Below are 18,424 nucleotides of genomic sequence, written 5' to 3'. Positions count from 1 at the left end.
GCTCTCATCGGTCGGACTGGGTTACGTGCCCATGACTGCGCGGCCGCAGAGGTTATCTGGCCTTCTCAGCCTCTGCTAAGACAGGAACTGCTTCCCTCGGAAATCAAGGCCAAAAGGAGTTTCCTAAAGTAAAAGACCAAGGTCTACCACATTCCTTTCATCGATCGTGGTTTGTACAGCTCAGACCTGCTGCGGCGCCCCCCTCCAGAAAAAACTGTGAAGTGCTAAGGAAAAGAGCTCGTGGCTCGGATGCCTTTCAGGTTCTCTAACAAGTGTTCTCTGCATGTGATCTGGAAACTAAGCCAACGAAGTCTCCCATCCCATGATATCTGAGGATTACAGGAAACAAAAGCACGAACATTCCAGCTAAGGTGAGGCCTGTCGATTCAGAGAGCAATGACACGTGTCATATGTGTGAAATGTCACCGTTCACTAGCGGGAGTTCCCATGCAAACCGGAAACTGAGTGGGGCTGTGTCAGGTTCCACCTCAGAGCGAAGTACCACACGTCCCAACTCACTGTAACTCCATTTCCCTACCACTTTCCAGAAGACAGTGCCATAGCAAAAAAATAAAGGTACTATCCCAATAGATCCTCAGCAACCAGAGCTGAAAGGAAAGACCTCAACCCCAATCCTTCACTACAGCAGGCTGGAGCCTGTGGAACCGTTGTACACGAGCATCTAGGTCAGACCCTTACTGATCTGTCTTTCCAATTTCACACACTTACACTTACATTGGCTCTCATAAAAGATCCAGCTATTTTGAACTGCTCTTTTCAACAAACTTGAACAAGTGTATGCAGTTTTAAAAAGAATGCTGCAAAATACTTTCAACGTCTCATTTCAATACCCAGTGGCCTAATTCCGCTAAGAGGGCAGCATGGGAAATGCACAGCAATGACTTCCAGTTAATGCCAAAAGGCTGAGTGAGGGCCAAGGCCTCTCTCATTTTAGCAGCTACTAGAAGGTTCCTGGCAGACATCTCCCAGCCCAGAACCATGGTCTTCCCTCTCCTTCCACCAGTGACCGGAAATGTACCTGTGCACATGCTATCCTGAGCTTCAGAAAATACCTAGTGAGCATATCTGTGCCCCCACTGCTTGGTCCCCCAGCTCTGTTTCAACACCTCCTGGGACAAAGAAAATCCCTTCAGCCATTCTTCAAATGTCACCACTGAAGTCACCTTCAACTGGATAGGCTCCATCCTGCACAAAACTGCAGCCTTGGGAGAAGACACAACCCTCCAGCTAAAATGAATGTTCCAGGGACATGGGTTTCCCCCTTCCTCACTGAGGACAAGCACACCAATAACCAAACCTGGTCGTGGATCAACCTTGGCCACTATCATTTTTGAGGCCAATGCTGAGCTTAATCACAACTTACGTACCAAACTTTGACCACACTCCTTTTACGGGAGGCAGTAGGCATGGTGGTTTAACAGCAGTTTCTAGAATGGCCTGGAGGTGAACATCAGTCCTGCTGCTAACTGACCAAGGGGCCCAAAGCAAGTTGTTAACTTCTTTGGGCTTCTATTTCAACTGTACAATGATGATAATAAGAGTTGCTCCTTAGGGGCGCCGGGGTGGCTCAGCTGTTAAGTGTCTGCCTTCGGCTCAGGTCATGATCCCAGGGTCCTGGGATCAAGCCCCACATAAGGATTCCTTTATATGTTTTTTTTAAAATAGTGACTTCATTTACCAACCACCCTTCCCCATCCAAAAAAAAAAAAAAAATGCTTCTCTAGTTGCTTCTTTCTGATAGCTACTACCTCCAACTTCAGGGACCTAATTTACCTGGATGAACACCAGAAGACTGTTCTGAGGCTCTCTCAGTCTGGGAGGGAGGATGGGCCAGAGTCTAAAGACTAATGGAGGGGTGCCTGGGTGGCTCGGTCGGTTAAGTGGCTGCTTTCGGCTCAGGTCATGATCTCAGGGTCCTGGGATCAAGCCCCACATCTGACAGCTCCCTGCTCAGCGGAGAGCCTGCTTCTCCCTCTCCATCTGCCTGCCACTCTGCCTACTTGTGCTCTCTCTCTATCTCTGTCAAATAAACAAATAAAATCTTTAAAAAAAAATAAAAATAAAAAAATAAAGACCAGTGAAGAGGCCAGCTGCCGAAGGGCTGGGAGTTGTGCCAAAGGGCACATGGATCTGACCGACAGAGCAGCAAAGATAGGCAGGGAGCTGGGAGGTCCATTGTGGTCCACTGTCCCAGGAGTTCTGGCCACACCCACTTTGGGCTGACTCCTGGAGGTAATGACAGCCCACGAAGATGGGACGGGGCTTGGGGTTTGGTTGGGACTGCAGGCAGACTGTAGGAATCAGAATTCTAAGTTAATCTAGTAATCAGAATAAAGGAGAAGCTATGCCTCTAGAATGGCTATTGATACTGAAGACTGGGGCAGCTTTGGGCACAGAAAGTGCCATCTTCCTGGAAGCAGCCTATCCCCGGTATGACTGGTGACAAGCAGCGCAGGACCCCACTATAGCGTAGGGGTCATCATTTCATCCACCAGAGCATGTGCCCTACAGTCTACACATGACGTGCATCGGAAACCTGGTGCCACGATGACTCCAGCACCGTTCACTATTTGGGGGAGATGAAGAATGATCAAGGACAATTTTAAGTGGACTGCATTACATGTTAAGCTCAATTTATCCCCAACCCTTAGACTCATAATTCCCACTGACATAGCAATTTCTGGACTAACTCCAATGGAAGGGATCCTGCTCACACTGAAGTGGAAAAAAATAAAGATTTACAGCATGGAAATACCCAAGTGCTGTAGATGGTGGAAAGTGCAGCTCATCACTCCACTTGCTTATTTTTCTACCACCGATCCAAACACATGAGCCACCACACTTCAGAGCCAAGCCCACCCCAGCTAAGACTCAGCTCCCAACAGCACTCTTTCCGTTTAACTACCCTAAATTTGTCACTCATTTAAGTATCTTCCAGTAACCACCAAATTAATTCAATATATGCAGTGTTCCAAATTTCTATTCTCAGTGAGATGCACATTGTCATAGACAATCAAAACTCACCATACACTCAGCACCTAGCAAAACTCTTACATGTTAATAGTGGCAAATAGTGTTAATAAGGGCGTCATAAATATCTGTTGAATGAGCAAATCTATTAACTAGTTCCAACTTGCAGCCCTGGATGTTCAAGGCACCTTGTGCCATTCAGCTACCATAAACCGATTCCTTTATACTATTTCTAAGTTCTCCTGAATATGATTAATTCAGAAATCAATGGATTTTTTTAATAGAACAATATGGAATATAGAAATAGACCCACATACACATAGGGGTTTCGTTTATGATACAAATAGCATATCAGATCAGTAAATAAAGATGAATTAATCAGTAAAGTGAGACATTTGAAATAAGAAAAAAATAAAAAATAAAAAAACCTAAATCCCAACCTAGCTTTTTGTACAAAATAAATTCTATTTGATCAAAAAAGTTTAATTAAAAAAAAAAACACTATAAAAGTAGTAGAGCAAAATAAAAATATAGGTAACAATTTTTATAATATTACAGTGTGGAAGAACTTTCTAAGCAAGACATAAAACACCAAAACCACAAAAGAAAAGACTGCCACATTTGGCTAAATAAAGGTTTTTAAATATTTGGTATGATTTTTAAAATACAGTAAACAAAGTAAAATAGAAACCAACAAACTGAGGGAAAATATGTGCAATATAAATGACAAAGGGTTTGGTTTCTTAATATGCAAAGAGTTCTCGCAAATCAATAAGAAAAACCCAATTAAAGGGGCGCCTGGGTGGCTCAGATGGTTAAGCGTCTGCCTTCGGCTCAGGTCATGATCCCGGAGTCCTGGGATCGAGTCCCGCATCGGGCTCCCTGCTCTGCGGGAAGTCTGCTTCTCCCTATGCCTCTCTCTCTCTCTCTCTCATGAATAAATAAATAAAATCTTAAAAAAAAAAACCCAATTAAAAATGGATAAATGATATGACTTGGTAAGTAACAGAAAAAAATAGTCAATAAACATATGAAAAGATATTCATTATTTAAGAAGTGCAAATAAGAACAGGTTACCATTTTTAACCCATAATATTAGCAGAGATACAAAATCTTGATGATATTCATTGTTAGTAAAGGTGTGGAAAATCATACTCTAAACACTAAAAAGGAAGGTAAATTAGTACAATATTTTGGAAATTACTTTTACAATATCTTTTTAAAGATATAAACTTCATATATCTCTGACCCAAAACTCTATTTCTGGGAATTATCCTACAGATATATTTTACACACATACATTAAAATTTGGATACAAAGATTTTACTGCAAACTATTTGTAAAAACCAAAACTGGAACTATCCAAACATCTGTCATTAGGGCACCAATTAAGTAAATCATGGTATATTGTTGTGAGAGAATTCTATGTGACTCTTAAAATAAATGACGTAGATCAATACATACTGACAAGAAAAGATAGTCAAGGTTTACCTCTAGGTGAAAGAAGCAGGAAAAGAACACTTGCATATGCACAACCATATCTAGAAAACTAAATAAGAAACATAAGACATTACCAGAGGAAGGTGGTCTTTGCACTTTTCATTTTGGAAGCTTTCTGTACCATTTGTATTCTTTTTGTTTTTTTAAGATTTTATTTATTTATTAGAGAGAAAGACAGCACAAGCAGGGGAGCGGCAGGCAGAGGGAGAAGCAGGCTTCTCACTGGGCAAGGAGGAGCCCGATACAGAACTTGATCCCAGGACCCTGGGATTGTGACCTGAGCCAAAGGCAGACACTGAGCTGAGCCACCCAGGGGTCCCTGTACCATTTGTATTCTTTACAAGTATGTATTAAGTCTAGTCATTAAAAAAGAACTTCAAGGAAGGGGCGCCTGGGTGGCTCAGCTGGTTAAGCATGTGACTCTTGATTTTGGCTCGGGGTCACGATCTCAGGGTTGTGAGATCGAGCCCCGCATTGGGCTCCACACTGAACATAGAGCCTGCCTAAGATTCTCTCTCTCCCTCTCCCTTTGTCCCTCCCCCGCCACTCCCGCACATGCCTTCTCTCTCTCTAAAAAAAAAAAAAAAAAAAAAAAACAACTTTAAGGAAGAAGGGTCTTAACAAAGGTTTTCTTCATAGAAAGGTTTTCTTCATTAAAAATAGGCACAGTATTTTTAATACTTGACGGAATTGCTTTCAAACACCCTTGAACACTTTAAAAAGGCTTATTTATCTACAACAAATAATGTTTCCCATTTAACGAATTGATTAAAATAGGCCTCCATTGCTTTCCAACCTCCTTCATATCCCAGCAAACACGGAAAATGATATTATTTGTTAGCACTGGACACGTGGACAAAGTGGCTGCAGCCCGCTCAGCCCCCTCTGCCAAGGCCAGCCTTCTAGTCCCTGCACCCATGACACGACGGCAGCCCCCGCCCACGGGAGACTCCTGTTCTAGGAGCTTCTATTAAACAACACCACTTTGGTATAATTGCTTTGAAATAATGAAGATCCTTCCATAAGTATGTTATAATTTAAAAACAAGCGAAATCGGGCGCCTGGGTGACTCAGTCGGTTAAGTGCCTGCCTTCGGCTCAGGTCATGATCCCAGAGTCCTGGGATGGAGCCCTACATCAAGTCCCTGCTCAGTGGGGAGTCTGCTTCTCCTTCTCCCTCTGCCCCTTCCCCCCACTTGCTCTCTCTCTGAAATAAATAAAATCTTCTAAAAAAATTTAAAAATAAATAAATAAATAAAATAAAAACAAGCAAAAATATAGGTGACCTTTGAACAACACAGGTTTGAACTGCATGGGTCCATTCACACAGATTTTCTTCAATGAATACGCTCTAGTACTGTAAATGTATTTTCTTTATAATTTTCTTAATATTTTCTTTTCTCTGATGTTAGAGAAAACTTAATTATTACTGTAATAATACATTATATAATATATATAAAATAGGTGTTAATCGACTTTATATTATCGGTAAGGTTTCTGGTCAACAGTAGGCTCTCTGTAGTTAAGTTTCAGGAGGGGTCAACATGAATTATTCAACTGTGTTATACATGAATTTTCAACTGTGCAGGGGGTCAGTGCCCCTAATCCCCACATTGTTCAAGGGTCCCCTGTAACAGTATGGTGTTAGAAGTCAGAAGAATAGGTTAGTTTTCTTTCTTTTTTGCTTTTCTTTTCTTTTTTCTTTCCTTTTTGAAGCCTAATGTCAGGAAGGAGGAACAGGATGGGCTTCAGAGGGACTGGTCACTGTTTCTGGATCTGCATGTTTGTGATTATATAGGTCTACTCATTTTGTGAAAATCCATTTTGCACCACATTTAAGATCTGTGCAGTTTTTTATATGAATATTATACTTCAGTATAAAAATTTAAAGAGTATGTTATAAATTTGGTCAAGTTAGTAAAAATAATGAAGTTCTACAATATAGAGTAAATCAAAAGTTATTACTTAGCACTTATGTCTTACACATCCCATAGCAGAGAAGATTAAAGAAAACTTCTAAATTGGAATCCTCTTGTAGAAACAATCTATTCAAACTCCCCTAAGCCTTTTGAGGTTATCAGGATGTAAAATGGTTCATGGTGAAAGAGTAAGAGAATTTTCTGACTATGATTTCCTAGGCAGGATTCCCTGTGAGAAGTTATGTGAGTTAGTTAAGTGGCAAAGACAGAAAAGGTCCTCCAGTCTCCCTGCCCAGAGGCTTGTCCACACTCCGCTGTACTGCCTGGCAGAAGGCCAGCAGAGTTGTGATGACAGTTGTACCCGCAGACCTAGAAACTTCGAACATCGAACAGGCCCCACCCATCTAGCAGGCTGGCCTTGTGACTGACTGATCACAATTTGCAAACTGACATTCCCGACATACTGCTTAACAGGCATCCAATGAGAGAATAAAGGAATAAAAGGACCAAAGCAAAAACGCTGCTTCCTGGACATGTGAGCCGGGAAATGGGGAACAGAAAGCCTGGGCTCCAGGCGCTCGCCTCATACACAGGCTGTGGGCCTGGAGCAAAGCCAACACCCCAAGCCTCATGCCTCACACCTGCACATCAGGGACAGGAAGCGTACCCAGTACGTGGGCCGCACACTGCGACCATACAAAGTGCTCTTGCTTTGCTTGTCATTGTCATCGTGCATCAGAGCAGCTGGGGAAGTGTTAGGACCTCCCTACTGTCATCAGGATCCAGATACTGCACTGTGTATCACAATGTAATACATTCCCAGGAGTGAGGATCAGTCATCTTACCTCCCAAAACACCTGGCCAGGACCCTGACATTGTGGGGATTTGCCTCCTTTTCTTCCATGGATGTACTTCAAACCTGGTTCAGTGATTATTACTTTTTAAACACAGAGCCTTTTATTTTTTTAATAATCCCATTCTATTGAACCATTACGGCATGCCGGCTGTGAACAAGTGATCTGTGACTAATAACGATCACAGTTTGCGGCACGGCGACATAGTTAAGTGCATCGGGTCCTGGAGTCACACCAAGCTAGTTCTAATCCACGAAGCCTCACTTCTCAGCATGAGTGTTTGTGCATGTCCCTAACCCCTGAGCTTCAGTCTCCTCATCAGCAAGGTGGGGACAATAACAGAACTCACCCTGACAAGTCCCATAATGCCATAATGTATGCAAAGCACTTACTCAGTTGGGGGAGATTAAAGACCACCACAGATTCTTGGCATTCCTCCCATTAAGAGGTGGAGCATAGATCTCCTCCCTCTGCTTCTGGGCGGGCCTTAGTGACTTGCTCCATCAATTACACATGGCAGAAATGACATTCTGGGCTCTAGGAGGCTAGGTCACAAGAAGCTTCTGCCCGAAGCTCATGGAACATTCACTCTGGAAACAGCCAGCCCCCAGGTGACAAGTCTGCCTCCCCTGAGACTCCAGGCTACGAAGAAGCCCAAGATAGCCACCCCAGGGGAGGCCCCAGACATGTGAGCGATGCAGCTTGCAGATGGCTCCAGCCCCAGCCAGCATCAGCCTGAATCGGCAAGGAAACTCAGGCGGAGCTACCCTCTGAGCCCAGTCAAACCACAGAACTGGGAGAAAAAATAATGCCTTGTTCTTTTAAGCTACTCAGTGTGGGGTGGCTTGTTACACAGCAGTGGATAACTGAAGCCCTCAGATGGTGCCTGGCACATGAGTTAGACTCAGCACATGTCAGCTATTAGGATTACGGAGATACTCGCGCACTAGCCTGATTTCCAACTCATCTATATAGCGACATCCTTCTTAATCAAAGGCATTCTGCAGTGCTTTCTTGACTGGGGAAGAACAGAGTACATTTTAGTTTCGGTGCCAGGACTGTGCACCAATCTTTCTCAATTATTACTGAACCCGCTGGGATTAGGGGTAAGGGCAATTATAAACCATTATAGTGCTAGTAAGGAAGAAGCCAAGGACATATGAAGACACAGGCAGAGTGTTTGTAACTACGCTGCTCAAAAACAAGAACAAGGATGTGTACATCTGGTTAGTGGTGACACAACTGTGGTAATTCACAAGTCAGAAGCGCAGGGCTGACGGAAGGGAAATGTGCAATAACACAATTCACATTAACAGCAGCAACGTACTCAAATCAGTAAATCATACAGCCAAAATTTTAACAACAATATTTTTTAAATATTTCTATTTTTATTGTGCAATAGTACATATTAGGTTATGTTACTAAGATTAACCTACAAGTAGAGGTCTACAAACAATACAACTCGTCTGTTTAAATAAGGATCTTTCTTTTAAAAATCTATAGACCAAAAAAAATCTATAGACCATATTTATTACTAGTTCCTTTTAAACTGAATTATTCTGGAAGATCTTTAAATGACTGACTTCATGATTCTCAAGCTTATATGAATAATGCTTTTATGAGAAGAACATTCTTTAAAAAGCCTAATGCGTTATTTGGCCACATACACAACAGAATCCAGGTATCCCTATGGGAGGGTCTAGGATTTTCAAGACTGTCCATGAGCTGCATCACACCAGAAAAAAGCAACACTGCACGGTTGAGGCCTACGCCTCTGGGAATAGCATCCTGGGCCAGCACATGGCATAGCTAAGAACATACCTCCACATTGCAGCAGACCCTGATTCCTGGAATGCAGCCTCCTTGCCCACAGTCCCGCCAACATCGGACACTTCATGAGGGACAACAGCTCCATTAACCCAGGGCCAACCTTAAAGGTTAGAGCAGTGTTTCTCAGGCTCTTTTAAGACTCCATAGGCTTTTTTAAGGGGAAAAACAATCCCATGGATCCCAATGAAGACATTAATGATAGTGTAAATAAATGCAAATAATAAAAGTACACACAAACTACTAATGCTATTCTGAAACTAGAAAATAAAGATAAATGTATTAATTAAATACAAATTAAACTATAAAACCAACAACATTCAGATGAATATCAGTCTACTGTGATGGATAATGTTGCTCTGCTGAACTGAAATAGCTCAGGGCTGGAGAGCACTCTGAGGTCAGCATACTGGCACCATGTGATGGTATGGTTCCCTCCTACTCCATACATGATCTGTCAGCAAAGTATTCACTTCTAGCTTCAAACAGCCAGAGTGGGACTCCACTCACAGCCTAGGCTGCTACCCTCTGGTGGAAATCACCGTGACCTGGCCTTCCACCAGCTCCCCTGCCGGTGGTCTACCCTCTGTGCAGCTGCTGGAGCCATCTGCAGAAAAGGGAGGTCAGACCATTGCTACTGCTCTGCACAAAACCTCCAACAGCCCTGATGCCCAGGAAATGCTGCAGTTCCCACATCGCCCTTCCCACAAGACCCAAAAGACTCGGGTCCCAAGCCTCCAACTGTTCCCTTCCCAATGGTCACTCTGCTTTGGCCACACTGGCCTGCCCACTGGAGCTCAAACTCACCAGGCATGCCTCTCCCATTCCAGCCTTGGGTCCCCTCTGCCACCTGAGGAATATTGCCTCTGTGTCTCAAAGGCCTTCTCAGTGAGGCCTTCCTCAAGCCCCTACTTAGCCACCCCCCAGGCAGCACTTCCAGGGCCCCCCTCCCGACCCTCAGCCCTCCCCCTGCCCCCACCTGCTTTTTCTCCACCACAGGTGTCACCAGTACTAGGTATTTATGAGCACTGGTCACTCCTGCTGGAATGTCGGCTCCACAAGGTCAGGACTGTGGGTCCGATTTGTTACCCGCCCTATGCCCAAGCCCTGGCACAGTGCCTGGTAAATATCCGTGACGTGTCACAGGATCACTGGGTCTTCACGTGGCCCCATGCATTATTTTTGTCCTAACTCTGCCTGGGCTCTTGTCTCTGAGCCAGTTTTTGTGAGCACTGAAGTTGACACAGTTTTGTCACACGGTGATCACCCTGAAGATCCAGGATGTAATCTTATTTATTTTTTAAAAACAGCATCGAAAAAGAACAGGCACAGAAAGCTATAGACCCCCGGGGCAGAATGACAGACCCACAACTGTCCAAAACCCCATTTGGAGAGAGACTAGCTTTGAGAGTGGTTGGGAAGCCAGAGCTGTTGCTACTGCCGAGGTCATGATGAGACCAAACAATGACGTGCACAGATAAGAACACAGCATCCTGATAAGCCCCTCGAGTGTGTGTCCCGCTGAGGACATACCTGGCCCCTCATGGCCCAAAGGCATAACCTTCACGTTTCAAGGACCTCTCACTGTTTGACCCAAATTACTTTCCAATTTTATTATCAAATTATCCATCATTGCCAGTAACAACCAAACGGATCTCTACCCGTCAAACATCTCCTTGGCCCTGCAGCAAATTTTTATAGGTTTTAAATTATTGACACAAGCAATGCATGCTCATTAAATAAACCAAGGAAGAGAAAGAGTAAGTTGTTTTAAAGTGCAAATTAGGCCCTGCCCCACAGGGATCACCACTTCCACAAATGAGTCTTTTTAGAACCTTTTCCTGTCGATGAATGCGTGCCGTGACCAGAGCCTCTCCCACTCACTCCCTCCACATTCCCCTCCTCTGCACTGGGCCTACACCGCTCAGCAGCAGGCACCCACATGCCCTTCCTGGCCTCTCCCAAACTCCCCAGCCCTTCCTCAGGAACATGGGGCAATGAAGCATCATGTGACATCCCGCAGGGTCGCCTGGGGTTGATTCCTATGTGTGCCCCATCACACCAAGTATACTGCTGGACCATAAACCTCAAGGACCTTGTCCCCCCCTCTCTGGGAAACTGTCCTATGTGCCTATAGCCTAGCAGCCACGTAGCACATCTCCAGTGAGTAGCTCTACTCCTCTCTCAAGGCACACGGCCCTCAGTTAAATCCTCATTCACTTTATATAGACCCTCGTTTGCCTGTGTTACTCTCCAAAGTGTAAGCCTGGCTGGGTTTTCTGGTCTACACTGGCAGGAGGGGGGAAGGTCACCAGGCTCAGCTCAGCACACACTCCCCCACTCAGCAGTTGGGGAGCAAGTGAAGAGCAGGCTAGAAACATTCCCTCTAAGAGCTAAGCCCCGGATGCCTCTTTCAAGAAGGACAGTCTGATGATTCATCGATGAGAGGTGGGGAGAATAAGAATACAAATTAAAAGGATGGAAGAAAATGACCCTGCGGGGCAGGAAAGAACAGAGACAACAAAAAAAAACATAGAGCAGGACGGAGAACTTGATGTTGACCAGAAAATTAAGAGCGGTCATCTTAAACGTAACACCAAAAACAGGGAAAGAAGAGAAGCTACAAGAAGGGGAACCAGGGGGTTAAGGGAGGCAGGTAGGCTGATTTCTTCATACCTGCAGGATTTCCAGTTAACAAGAGGAAACAAGACTGTGGCAAGTTTGTACAATTTTATGTCATTCTAAAGAAACAAGGCTAAAGGCATTGTCCCGGATCCCTCGTATTTGTGGTCTCGAACGAAAATCAGCATTTATCATTTCACTACTCAGTCATTATGAGTCAGTCACTCATAGATTCAAAATTTAATTAAAATGAGCATGTATTACTTTATAATAAAGAAAATAGTCTCAGAAGATTATTATGAAAAAGTTTAGAAAATATTTTAGCTCCTGAAATGAAAGGTAAGTCCATGAAGTCTGGAGTATTGATGCTATGCTTTTTTTTTTTCTTAAAAGAAAGAAAAAAAGACTTTCTTAATTAAGCTCACCATAAGTGTAAATGCCATGGCCAATAGTTAGACCAGAAAAAACAAAAAAACAAAAAACACAGGAACACTGCTCTTCCCCTTTGCCAGCAAAGGTCAAGTGGGCAACTTTTTTTTTTTTTTTTAAGATTTTATTCATTTATTTGAGAGAGAGAATGAGATAGAGCATGAGAGGGGAGAGGGTCAGAGGGAGAAGCAGACTCCCCGCCGAGCAGGGAGCCTGATGCAGGACTCGATCCCGGGACTCCAGGATCATGACCTGAGCCGAAGGCAGTTGCTTAACCGACTGAGCCACCCAGGCGCCCAAGTGGGCAACTTTTATATGAAACTCTTCATGCACATGCGCATGTGTTGCATGCTCATTCCTCACTCTTTCTCTCTCCCTCTCTCTCTCCCTTTCTTCCCCCCAGCCCTCCTCCCCTTCTCTTGTCTTCCTTTCTCTCCTCCAACTCCCTCTCCCTCTCTCTCCCCTTTCAAGGACGTCTCTGACAGAGGCACCTTTTAGGACTATGCATTCTACCAGCAGATCCTAGTTAGAATACTGACTCCAAGAGAGCAAAAAGGAAGTGATACTGGGTAATGAAGGTATCTTTTTCTTCTAGAAAAACAAATACTGTTGACAAAAAGGGATCCAGCTCTCTGCTACTTTGTTCGAAGTAGAGAAAATAGGAGGGAAATGATTTCCCCTTGGTTCTGCTTGCTCTCCCACAGGTCCCCCAGGTGCCTTTGGGGGAACTGAAAGCAGCCTGGGGCTACCTTTTGGGCTAAATCTTGAGCAGGCAGAAGCCAAGTTCATGACCTCCAGAGAAGTCAGAGCAGGTCTGAAGCTGTAGGAGCAAGGAAATACATCAGAAAAAGATTCACCGAAACAGAAGATTCCACAGTGAGAAGCCCATTCAGTGACCCCGATGTTAAATCCCCCTTTTCTTTTCCTTATTTCTGCTGACAAAGTGAGGAACAAGAAAGACAACTCTGGTTCCTCAGGAGCTACGCGACTCTCAGCAGCTCAGTGGTCAGACCATGCAACCGAAGCTGCAGAACCAAAGTCAACTCTTGGGTAAAGCAGAGGCCCCATCTGGTCTCCGCAGGAGACTGAGCACTCTCACCCACCAACCTACCTACCTGCTTCCCCCCTCCCAGAGCTCCTGTGCCCCTCCCCCAGCTCTGGGCCAGGTTTGTTTTTCCATATAGCACTGACCACCTTCTAACCAGCCATAGAATCTGTTTTCCCACCTTTCTGCTAAAATGTAGTAAGCTCCACAAAGTATTTGAGCACATAAAAAATAAGGCCATTCAACACCTTGAGAAGGTGTCTTCTCACCAAAATGCATAACCCAGAAGAAGCAATGAGGTAGCAATCAGACAAATCGAGATCTTGGGACTTTCTGCAAGACAAGTGGTCTGAATTCATGGCAGACAAAAGGAGGGGAACTGTTTAAATGGCAGACATAACAAGCAAATGTAGTACACGCTCTCTTACTGTGGATTTTTAAACAGCTATAAAGGACATTTGGGGACAATTGGAAAATCTAAATATGAACTATATGCTCGATACCATTATATCTGTGTTCAATTCTGGGGGTATTACAGGTGTGCAGGAGAATGTCCTTTCTCCTAAAAGATACATACTTAAGTATTTAGAAAATGAACATGTTAGAATCTCAGACTTGGAAAGCAATTCTGATGATTGCTTGGCCCAAGTGGCATAATGTCTGCAATTGACTTTCCCTTGGTTCAGGAAAAAGAAATAGTATTATTTAACAAATTAAAGAAAGAGAGATAAAGCAAGACTAGCAAAATGTCATCCCCGCTGAATCTAGGTGAGAGATCTACAGACATTCATTGCACTACTCTTTCAAATGTTTTGTGAGTTTGAGACTTTTCAACACAAAACAAGGGAAAAAGAAGTTCAAAATAAAAGACCCCATGCTAGGGAGATTGTGGGGTCAACAGGCCAGTGGTCAGCCTGGGAGCGGAAGGGCCGTGCTCCCTGTCTCCCACACCCTGCAGCCACCTCAGCCCTGCAGAAAATACTGTGAGATCCGGGGCCCCACCTGCTCTCCCCCAGTGCCTTCGGTCCACACCCACATTTCTATTCTTGTCAAAGCCCTGGGTGTCCTTTGAGGCACAGTTCAAATCCTTCCCACTTGGAGAGACTTTCCCAGATTGTTCGTTCCCAGTCCCTCTGTGTTCAATTGAACTTCAGACCTCCCACTATACCACGTGACACCTCCAGCATTCCCCCTCATCACCCTGGCCAGGAATGCTAGTTCTTGTGCACGCACCTGTCTTTCCTGCCCAACCAGGGATCTCTCCACCACCAGCAGCGACCAGAGCCCCGCCTTCCCTGTTTTCTGTCTCTAGCACAGCTAGCCCAGCAGGTGCTCAAAACAGACCTGGTGCAAAAACTTTCTGTCCCTCACTTGTCCTCACATCTAATAAGATGGATGACAGTCAGTATTTGTCATCATCCTACTCTCTTACTTCTGCTGTGCATGGCTCTGTGGCAGGTGCTGTCACAGGAATCCAAGTGATGTCACTTAGTTCACTGCTGATGGGTCCCCGTCCCAGGAACAGCAGAGGACTTCAAAAGACAAGGATCATCGAAGTTGTCCTGTCTACCTGCAGCCACCCACAGCTCCTGGCATGAAAGGAGCACTGGATAAATGGTGAGTGGTTGAGTGAATGAATGCCTATTCATTTGCAAGCACATATTAGAAATTATAAAAACGAAGTTAAATGAAGGGCACCTGGGTGGCTCAGTCAGTTGAGCGGTTGACTCTTGGTTTCGGCCCAGGTCAAGATCTCAGGGTGGTGGAATGGAGCCCTGCTAGTCGCTCCGCGCTCAGTGGGGCGACTGCTTGAGATTCTCTCCCTCCCTCTGCCCCTCCCCCCCTCATGCTCGCATGCATGCGCACGCTCTCTCTTTAAAATAAATAAATAAATCTTTAAAAAAAAGATAGATTAAAGTGTAATATTTTCATAGACATTCAAACACTAAAAGTAGTCTCACTTGTTGGACACAATTAAATTTGAAGACCTTTTCTAATTCATGAGTTCAAGATCTTTTCATGTCCTAGCATCTTAAAATGTGAAGTTTTCTATTTTCCAATGGCAACGGCCTTGGAGCAGTCCTGAAGGATACAACACACTCACGAGAACAGTGACACTGGGCCAGGGTAAGGGGTGGGGGCCACATGCCTGACAAGGGATGGGGAGGGGCCATGAGAAGTTTAAAAATGCTCCACAAGGGACTCTGACGCACACCCAGAGACGCACGGAGCTCTGGAAGCTGAGGGAGACGTGTGGCCATGCTGACCCTGAACAAAAGAGGAACAAAGAGACCCTGGGGGATTCCACCCGCCTGGCCTGGGTGCTCGGTGTTACCATGTGTTGTGCACTCCTGGGAAGACATCCCACCATGTCATTTATATTTATTTTCAAGCCAGAACCACACTTTCCACAAAGGGTTCAATTTAATAGAGGAATCAAGTTTGGTAAGAAAGAAATTAAGTTGGGGTGCCTGGGTGGCTCAGTCGGTTAAGCGTCTGCCCATGGCTCAGGTCATGATCCAAGGGTCCTGGGATCGAGCCCCGCATCGGGCTCCCTGCTCAGCGGGGAGTCTGCTTCTCCCTCTGCCCCCCTGCCCCCCTGCTCGTGCTCTCTCTCTCTCCCAAATAAATAAATAAAATCTTTAAAAGGAAAAAAAAGAAAGAAAGAAATTAGGTTTCTAGCCTGTCTGCACCCTCCCCCACCAGCCCCACCCATGCAAAACTGGTTTTTCAATTGAACAACTGAAAATGAACATGTTAGAATCTCAGACTTGGAAAGCAATTCCGAGGATTGCCTGGCCCAATCCTCCCCATCCTACCCACTCCTTCCTTCCACAATGACCTTAACAGATTCATATAACCTTATGAACACTTCTGGTGGTGGGATGCTCACCATCACTCAAAGCAGTCCATCTGAGGTTCCACAGCTCTGATTGATCTGCTTACTGTGAGCAGAAATGTGTCCCACCCTTGGGTCCTGGAGCCTCTGGGGATCACACAGCCCCTTCCTGTGAAGGCCTTGCACACGTCTGAAGTCTCCACTGCCCAGATGTCACACCAAATCCCAGGTGTTTGCTCTGTGAAGAACCACCACCCAGATTCTAACAAAGGCCAGAAGGCTAGGCTTCCCAAAGCTCCTTACCAGAAGCAGGACACCCTTGGTTGTCTTTTAACCATGCCACTCAGCTGCTGAGGAAGTGACAGAAATCTCTAAACTGTCGTCAAGACAACCAAAGTCCAAATACAAATCTCTTTGGGATTCCATCCGGAAGCAGTTTTTAAGTGTACACACCCAGAGGAAATAATAAAATAAAAGAAAGCTCCTCTCCTCCCCCTCCTCTGCCCCTCCTTGGACTCCTCCTCTTCTCCCTTCTCTCCTTCCCCCTCTCTCTCTCCCCTTGCTTTTTGCCACGTGGTGATGTGTGTTAAAAATGCATACTGGGAAGCCTCCCACCTTCGGGGGTTGGAACAGCTGCTGCCTCGATATTGTTTTTGTTAGTTTTTTTTTTTTTTTTTAACATACTCTGCTGTTTTTAAGGGGGTTGTTTTTAAGCTACATGTTTCATAATACTAGTTTAGGTTACAAAGTGGGACTCTTGGCACTGTATTGACAAGAACAAGACTCCTGGGTCCCAGGTGTCTAATAAGGACCCTTTCCCAGTGTGTGCCCCTTCAAACACCTCGTCCTGCATGGCTGGCTTCCACAGGTGGCCTGCCTTATCCCAGGAAAGGGCATTCACAGAGGCCTAGGAAAAACATGAGAGGGTCCACCCATGAAAATAATGAGAGCCAAGAATTTATAACAGGTAGCCTAAATAAATCCAAAGCTCTGAAGTCCTTGGTTTTTCTAAGAGCACAAAGCATTCGGAGAATGTGCCATGGACTGCCGTGGATTCCATTTGGGAGCACTCACCAAAAGAAATAAGACAGACAAGCCGAACCTCAGAGTCCTGAAAGGCACAGGTCCGGGTAGAGAAGACATGCCTTCTGGCTTACTCTGGCTTCAACCTGTTGCAAATGACCCTCCTGTCAGGAACCTCCAACCGCGTAGAGGTTGCAGACTACAGCTAAGAGGGATACAAGTCTGCACTGCCCGTGCCTAAAACAACCTTGTGCCTCAAACGGGAAGTGTATCCTCACGTGTAACCAAGGAGCAATCAGGGCAAATAGCCAGGCACAAAAACACCAGCCCCTCACACTCCCCAGTGAGACAGCCAGACTTCAGTTAGGAGGTCGGCATTCTCGATCACCTTCTCAAAGGGGCAGGAAACAAAGTAATAGGAACAGAGGGCCTGGCTTGTAGGGTCTCAGTCATACTGAGACTTCAGGGAGATGTGGTGGTGGCTGAAAAACAGGAAGCTGAACGCTAGCCACACGCAAGACTTCATCCAGAAAAGATGGCCCTCCCAACACAGAGAACAAAGAAGCTCAGGACTCCTGATAAAATTTTAAGGGGACTTTCAGACGTGGCCTTGATTCCTTCTTGTAGTCACTGACCTACAAGGTTCTTTGTCAAATCAAGAGTGAACCCCAAGTGGTTAAAGTGGCTTTGACCTCCCCCAAATGCTATCTCACTCAGACAAGGCCCTCATATGGATGAGCCACTGAGAATACAGCCTATCACACACATCTTGCCCAGGACAGGCCCGGCCAAACCACACGACTTAACAAATTTTACTCAGTGTGGGTGACAAAGTCATTGGCCCTCTGATCTAAACAAGAAAAAACCTGGAGCCACTCAAAAAAACAGAAGGCTGCAGATGTGGTATTACATGGATGAAGCATCAAAGCCTCCAGCTGCCCAGAAATACCTTCTTGTTCCGGCAGAGCTCTTTCCTGGTAAGCCAGTCTCCTACCAACAGAGCCCCTGCAAAGACCCAGCAAACAAGGGTGAGGCACGGTCTCCAGGAAGCCACTAAAAGAGTATGCTTCATTCTTAGAGATAAAAGAAAAGAAGTAAAGGGACTTCCTCCAGCTATCTCATCTCCCAGGCTTGCTAATTGTCACCCAGGAATCACACGTTAGCAGGAAATGGTACCATGCATCTTAGCAGATCATCTGGTATAATCCTCTGCCTTAAAAGGGAAGATGTTACGATGTCCATTTTATAGATAAGGCAACTGAAGTACTTGCCCAGAATTGCACAGCGAGTGATCCATGTCATTGTAGAAGGATATAGAGACCCATCCCTGAACAGTGAAGATAATTCATGTTATGGGTAGGGCCTGAGGGAGAAAG

At 45.1% G+C, this 18,424-nt stretch overlaps 1 protein-coding gene across 1 annotated transcript in view; it reads right to left on the bottom strand.

Moving 5' to 3' along the window:
* The window catches only part of RAB31 (RAB31, member RAS oncogene family), a 123,464-nt gene that overhangs the window by 104,438 nt on the left and 602 nt on the right, over window positions 1–18,424 (bottom strand). The window lies entirely within an intron of this gene.

The sequence above is a fragment of the Neomonachus schauinslandi genome, chromosome 14 (assembly GCF_002201575.2).
Source record: "Neomonachus schauinslandi chromosome 14, ASM220157v2, whole genome shotgun sequence".
Classification (NCBI taxonomy): Eukaryota; Metazoa; Chordata; class Mammalia; order Carnivora; family Phocidae; genus Neomonachus; species Neomonachus schauinslandi.
Note: the sequence above shows the minus strand (reverse complement) of the source record. Positions and strands in the feature narration are given on the sequence as shown.